The sequence below is a fragment of the Lissotriton helveticus genome, chromosome 6 (assembly GCF_964261635.1).
Source record: "Lissotriton helveticus chromosome 6, aLisHel1.1, whole genome shotgun sequence".
In the NCBI taxonomy this organism is placed as follows: domain Eukaryota; kingdom Metazoa; phylum Chordata; class Amphibia; order Caudata; family Salamandridae; genus Lissotriton; species Lissotriton helveticus.
The window spans coordinates 930,818,908-930,826,364 of record NC_136067.1 but is presented as its reverse complement, the minus strand read 5'-3'; the positions used below and the strand labels follow the sequence as shown (position 1 = coordinate 930,826,364).

The 7,457-nt window shown below is 42.0% G+C and overlaps 1 pseudogene; it reads right to left on the bottom strand.

Moving 5' to 3' along the window:
- Positions 1-216, bottom strand: part of LOC144765522 (18S ribosomal RNA) — a 1,351-nt pseudogene extending 1,135 nt beyond the window's left edge.
- Positions 217-7,457: the final 7,241 nt, after the last annotated feature.

Sequence of the window (7,457 nt, the reverse complement as noted above, 5' to 3'; positions counted from 1 at the left end):
GGTAGCTCGCCTCGCGGCGGACCTCCAGCTCGATCCCAAGATCCAACTACGAGCTTTTTAACTGCAGCAACTTTAATATACGCCATTGGAGCTGGAATTACCGCGGCTGCTGGCACCAGACTTGCCCTCCACTGGATCCTCGTTAAAGGTAAGTAAGTAAGTAAATACGGCTTTATTTCGATATATAAAACATATCTTAAAAGCACCAACATTAAAACAACAATAAAAACACAGCTTGGAACCCTTAAACTCAACTGGATTTCAACAAGCTATCACAATTTCCTCTAAAACACAAGTTTACACATTAGGGTACATTAGTATTTCCCAAAGGGTAGTAGACTATAATTACAGTTTCCCTTTTTTTTAGAAGCACAGGTTTACACATTAAATGTATTCTGCTTGTTAAAAGATAAAACAACTGTTATACATTAAAAAACTTTAAGACAAGGATTAAACATTTTCTTTCAGCCTTTTTGCTCTAATCGACCAAGCCCAACTTAAATATTTGGCCAGGTCAGTGGAACACAAAAGGCTAGAATTCGATGAGAGGATACGCAATTCTACAATGTAATCTCTGGTACCCAATGCTTTGCACAATGGTTTAAGCCAGTAACCCCTTGGAACTCTGTAGGCCGGGCAAGCAAACAAGAAATGCGCCATAGACTCTATTCCTACAGTGCAACAGGGACAAGCAGAAGACGTTTGGAATTGGGTTTTCCAGCGTACAGTAAATTCCCTTATAGGTAAGGTACTGATCCTAAATTTAAAATACAGTGCCCTGTCTAGAGGTTAATGGATAATATCTAGATATGGCTCGGTAAACATAACGTCCTTAATTGTTAGGAACCTGTTCATTACACTTCCCAACTTAGGGTCACAGTTACGCTTGCTTGAAACCCAATTCCAATAGAGGTTCTTTATTACTGCTTTTGGTGGAGCTGATCTATTCTCCCAGGACTCGCGAAGGCCCAGGTCAAACAGTAGGGACTTGACATCTTGGAGCCATTTGATTTTTGCCAGCCCATAGTAGACATCACCTCTGCCAAGCCTTCTGCGTATTTGGCCAATTCTGGGACCCACCATATCCGCGCCCACAATAGAAGTGGGCGAAGTTTTGCCAGGTCACTAATAGCATGGCATCCAAGATCCAGCAACAGAGGCACCAAGGGCGTGCTCTGTGGGAGTGCCATTAATTCCCTTAGGAATCTATTTTCAGATTTGGCCAAATGCTCCGTATTACTAAAGCCCCAAAGTTCTGCTCCATAAAGGGCCGCGCTTACCCCCCTGGCCCTGTATATATCAATTACTGGACCAATGGGTCTAATAGAGGCAGAGCTCTGTTCCTTTAACAGGGCCCTGTAACCCTCCTATGGCCCAATGACATCTTCTGCATGTGGGAATTCCACTTCATGGAATCCGAAAGTCGGATGCCAAGGTAGTCGAATTCCATGACCCTCTCGAGGGGCTCAGAGTTTAAGACGGGGGGTCTTTCCAGTTTTCTTGGCGGGTTCAGTACCAGATATTTAGTCTTGCTAGTATTTATCACTAGCCCCCTTGATGCGCAAAAGGTCTGAAAGCTATCAAGGAGGTTCTGGAGCCCAGCTGGGGATTGAGAAAGAAGAAGAGTATAGTCGGCGAACAGGAGGGTTGGAATATGCTCGCCCGCCAGGGATGGTGCGTCAGACTGGATCTTCATTAAGTGCTCCACCACTCCGTTCACATAAAGTGAAAACAGAGTGGGGGCAAGAATGCATCCCTGGCGGATGCCCCTGTCCACCGGGATTCTTCTAGTCTTTTGCCCCTGGGTGCCCCACCTCACTTGGGCAAAATTACCATTGTGGAGCTGCACCAGCAATGACAAGATGTAACCTGGGATACCCATTCCAGATAGAACTCCCCAGAGGCGAGCCCGGGGCACCAAGTCGAAGGCCGTCTTGAGATCTATAAATGCCAAGTAGAGGCTTCCCTTCCCCACAAGAACCGTTTTCCAATAATGAGCAGGAGCCTGAAGGCCTGCTCGATCGTTCCTGTTCCAGATCTAAAAAACGCTTGGTAGTCCGAGAGAATCCTGTTCTCGTCAGCCCATAGCAAGATTCTCATGAGGATCACCTTCCCAATAACCTTCTGTGTGGAGTCAATAAGGCTGATTGGGCGATAGTTTGCAGGCTCGCCCCTATCTCCTTTTTTGAATATCGGGACGACCTCTACCCCCTTCCAGGACTCAGGGATGGGACCCCCATTATTGATGGAGTTAAGAAGGGTAGAAATAATCTTTGCCCATTTGCGGGGGTCGGAGCGAAGGAGATCACCGGGAATACCGTCGGGCCCAGGAGCTTTCTGCCAAAAAACACAGAAGGGCCTTGACTCCTAACTCAGCAAGGCTGAGTCCAACCAAATCTATATAACAAAACGAAGACCAATGCTGAGAGTTTCAGTTTACCAACAAATTATTTACCAAAGTAGCTGTTTTGAATGAAACAAAAACAACCTGCTTACAATATAGCAACATGCGAGATTTATTCTTATTTATAGAATTTTTTACCTTTTGTAACACTATTTTTAGTGCATGGAAATACAAAGATTTTTATATACAATATATACATCCACGAACATAAATCACAATAAAACATTTACAAATTTCATCCACACTTGGCCATTCAGTCATACAAAACACATTCACGCAATATAACCTAAATGTAAAAGAACAAAAACAATAGGTCCACGTATCGGTAGTAAATCAATGGAAACGATCCTTTCGTGATTTTCAATTCTAAAGTCTGAGCAAGTCTGACTGCTAAGCAAGTCTTTGTTATTTTTCAGAACCCTTCCGGTCCTGAGGAGAACCCCACCACTACACAGGGGTTCGAAACGCGTCGACCGACCCAGTCCCGTGTCTGGCTTATAACTGGCGTTTTATAACGGCCCTTTAACTTGCTACAAGAGATGTGGACACTCTGTTAAAACTGTGATTTGTACAGACTTTAGAATTGAAAATCACGAAAGGATCGTTTCCATTGATTTACTACCGATGCGTGGACTTATTGTTTTTGGTCTTTTACATTTAGGTTATATTGCGTGAATGTGTTTTGTATGACTGAATGGCCAAGTGTGGATAAAATTTGTAAATGTTTTATTGTGATTTATGTTCGTGGATGTATATATTGTATATAAAATTCTTTGTATTTCCATGCACTAAAAATAGTGTTACAAAAGGTAAAAAATTCTATAAATAAGAATAAATCTCGCATGTTGCTATATTGTAAGCAGGTTGTTTTTGTTTCATTCAAAACAGCTACTTTGGTAAATAATTTGTTGGTAAACTGAAACTCTCAGCATTGGTCTTCGTTTTGTTATACAGGAGCTTTCTGCAGCACGATGGCTTGAATGGCGTCCTCCACCTCCCTGTCCGCAAAATGGGTACCATCCACATCCCTTAAGGTTGGCAAGCAGATCTGGGGAGTTGGTTCAGGGTGCCTACTCTGGGAGCAAGAATACAATTTCGAGAAATGGTCTTAAGGATTTAAAGTGTACTCATTCCAATTATAGGGCCTCGAAAGAGTCCTGTATTGTTATTTTTGTCACTACCTCCCCGAGTCGGGAGTGGGTAATTTGCGCGCCTGCTGCCTTCCTTGGATGTGGTAGCCATTTCTCAGGCTCCCTCTACGGAATCAAGCCCTGATTCCCCGTTACCCATGGTCACCATGGTAGGCACAGAAAGTACCATCGAAAGTTGATAGGGCAGACATCCGAATGTATCATCGCCGTCACGGGGACGTGCGATCGGCCCGAGGTTATCTAGAGTCACCAAAGCGGCCGGGTGAGTCCGGATTGGTCTTGGTCTGATAAATGCACCCATCCCGGGAGGTCAGCGCTCGTCGGCATGTATTAGCTCTAGAATTACCACAGTTATCCAAGTAACAGATGGAGCGATCAAAGGAACCATAACTGATTTAATGAGCCATTCGCAGTTTCACTGTACCGGCCGTGTGTACTTACACGTGCATTGCTTAAATTAAAGTTTACCAAAATATTTTTTCTTTTATTTAATATATGAAAGTTATTACAAATGTAACTTATATTCATGGTAAATTATAGGGAAAACTTAAAAAGTATATTAAACTTGGACATACTTAGTACACTTTTTTATGTTAAGTATTGATGTAATTTAGTTTTGTATATTTATTTTAAAGGTAGAACAAAAGAAAAAAATGCTACAACACTTTTTTGAATTAAAGAAAAAAGACATAATTAACATCACTGCTGCTTACCTCCCACCGATGCAGCCTAGAAAAATCTGATATGGTGCAGTCATACTTCTGCCCTGAAAGCAGGTACGAAAGCAGCATTTCCCTGTGGGAATGGCTCAGGATTCTTTTATGGTCACAGGATCCTGAATCTGACGCACCTACACCAGCATTTTGCCCAGCCAAACCACTCGCTATAGTGATCTTATGATTTATTTTACATTTCTCTTTAGTCCTCTCTGTTTCATCCTTCCTGTGTTCTAGTACCTCTGCTCCAAACTCTGCTCTGACTAGAATTGCAACCACCTTAGTGATGAATGACTGGTAAAAGCTAAGTATTACTTAAAAGCCTAAGGGGCATATTTACAAGGGCTTTATCTCCATTTTCTTGGCTTACAAAGCTAAAAAAGCGTCGATAATACCAGCGCCCCATTTACAAGAGGGTGCTAACATGCAAAATCGCATGTTAGCACCCTTTTTCCCCAACGCCTCCCTTTGCATCTCTAATGAGGTGCAAAGTGGGCGTCGATGTGCGTACCCCAGATGGACTACCTTGTAAATATCACTGATGTTTACATCGCAATATTTACAAGGCAGCCCACATGATCTTAGCACACATTAGATTTTGGCGAAAACAGCAGTTTTTGCCAAAATCTAACGTCTGCTAAAATCCTGACTTAGCCATCCCTAACAGAGGGGGTGGATTATGCTGATACGACCCTGTGGGTCGTATCAGCAAGGTTATCGCCCTTTTGCAGGGAACATTGCTGGAAAACCAGTGATGTTCCCTGCAAAAGGGCGATGACCTCGCTATCTCTGGAATTTTTATCGCCCTGGAGTAATGCGTTGTTAATAACGCGCTACCAGGGCGATAAATGCCAGAGATAGCCTGCGATAATATAATTATCGCTAAGCACGGCCAGCGATGATTATCGCTGGCAGTTGTCAATATGCCCCTAAGTTCCTAAGAAGCCTACCACATTCTTTACTTGCTCTGAATGTCTCTTTCAGGCAAGACAATGTGGAATCGGCTGGTAGGTAAATTACTCAATAATGCTAAGCCTTTTAGTTTTACCTGTCAGACTGTTAAAGATGATTATCTCTATTTGCCATTTTGTGATAACATTTCTTTCACGTCTGAAGCACATTTGGTTATAACTGATCTTTTCTTTTCTGTTAGCCTTACATTTGGCTAATGTGTTACCATTAATATTACCATCTGGAATTCACCAATAATTTGCACACTCTAATGAATCCCAATTAGGTTTTCGAATAAGAATGACCAGATTTTTTTGGGGGGCATCAGTGGACAGATTTTTGCGTAATCATAATACTGCATATTTGGGTTATCAAGATAGCAGTTCTCCATCATATCTTATGGAACCATACAGTGAGCCATGTTTATGAGGTTTGTGGTGGCTAAGCTTAGCGCAGCAAGTCACCTTGCTGTGCTGCTCTGCGTCACAGGGGAAGAGCAAGAATGCACTGTATTAATCCAATAGTGTGCATGCCTGTCCTTTTCCCTTGTGCCGTTTAGGCAACCTAGCGCCAATGCAGGCACCAACGCAGATACTCTTGCCCCATGGAGCAAGGGTGCTGTGTTGTAGGCAGGATTGTTTTTGTACAGGAATGGACACCTTCCCGCACAAAACAATCCTGACAGGCGTTTTTCTCTTTCTATTTGTGCTTCAAAATGCAGCCACATAGAAAGCAGAAAGAAAGAAGGCAAATACATATATTTTGTCTCGTCACTCCTCCCCTGGGGAGGTTTATCTTTTTGGTGCATTCCCAGGTTTCCCAGGTCTTGTAAACCTGGGAATGCATCAAAATCCATGGGAATTGCATGAGAACACCGTTGCAACACCCATAGAATGCCTACCCAGGGCAGAGTAATGCAACACAGCGATGTGCGCTGCATTGCGCTACTCCATATTTTTAGAGCCACTCAAAGCCACCTAAAGTGGCTTTGAGTGGCTTCAAAAATATAACTTACGGTTTGCGTAGCTCTTGCACCATGTTGCTTGGTGCAAGAGCAATGCAAACTGGATCATAAATATGGCCCTAAGTCTTCAGAGATTGTGGTTTTTTTTAATACACACCGTGGTGTGGGTTTTATCTATTAGATCTTTACTCCCTCCCATTGAATATTTTTGGGTCCTCTCTATAAAGCCTACCATAAACTCTTTTCAATACTTAGATAATTTCTTTGTTTTCTTCAGGTGTATATATATTTATGGATCTGGTTACACATGCCCTACAAGGGTAGGGTATGTACCACATTGAGAAAACACAGTGACCATGGGGTGAGGTACTTACATTGTGCAATAAATGCCTCCAATTCTAAGTATTTCTCAGAAAATGGGGAATTACCTGGGAAGTCTAACATTCCACATCAAATTCTACATGCATGAGCATTTATCCACATTTTTCTTAAACATATCACTGCTGGTTTATCCTGTTAACCTTTTTCAGGGGTAAATTGCAATGTTTGTGATGAATCTCAGAATTACGATCTGTGTGGTAACAGGAGTTCCCGGGCAGATCAGAATTTAGCCTCTCAAAGGACTTGCACTTTTAATATATGGATAATATTGCTAAGGTTCCATTTATTTCAATCTGGTAGTCAGTATCTATCAGATTTCATCACCGTCTTTCTAATATTTCTACCAAAGCAAAATTATGCCTTTCAGAGTGATGGCTACTTATACTGTGTTTAGATGATTCAATTTCTCCTCTTACATGATATTAATTATCTTGCTGCATTGCCTTTCTATGCAATAACTTAATGTATTCACCAACTTGTGAACTGGATGAGTTTTTCGTTATGATATAAAATGACCGGTTAGATTTAACACACTTGAGGGGTAGTCCCCCAAACTGTTTACCTTCATCCCTTCTGTTTTGCTGAATTCCTTTTATTTTACTGTAGAACTCCACTGCCATCCAGTGCTAATGTGCTTGTGTTCTCTCTCCCTAAAACACAGTACAATTAGACTTACATTTGATTGGTAGATTAATTTAGAAGAACCTTTTAAAGTTCTATTACATTTACCCAGGACCCGTATATTTAATGGCACTAGTGGCCTGCAGCACTCATTGTGCCACCCACTACAGTTGCCTTTAAAGACATTTATCAGGTCTGTCTTGAAGCCTGTAGTAAAGTTTTCAACTGCCGTTTTGACCAGGGAAAATAAGCCTTTTTAAATGACTAAA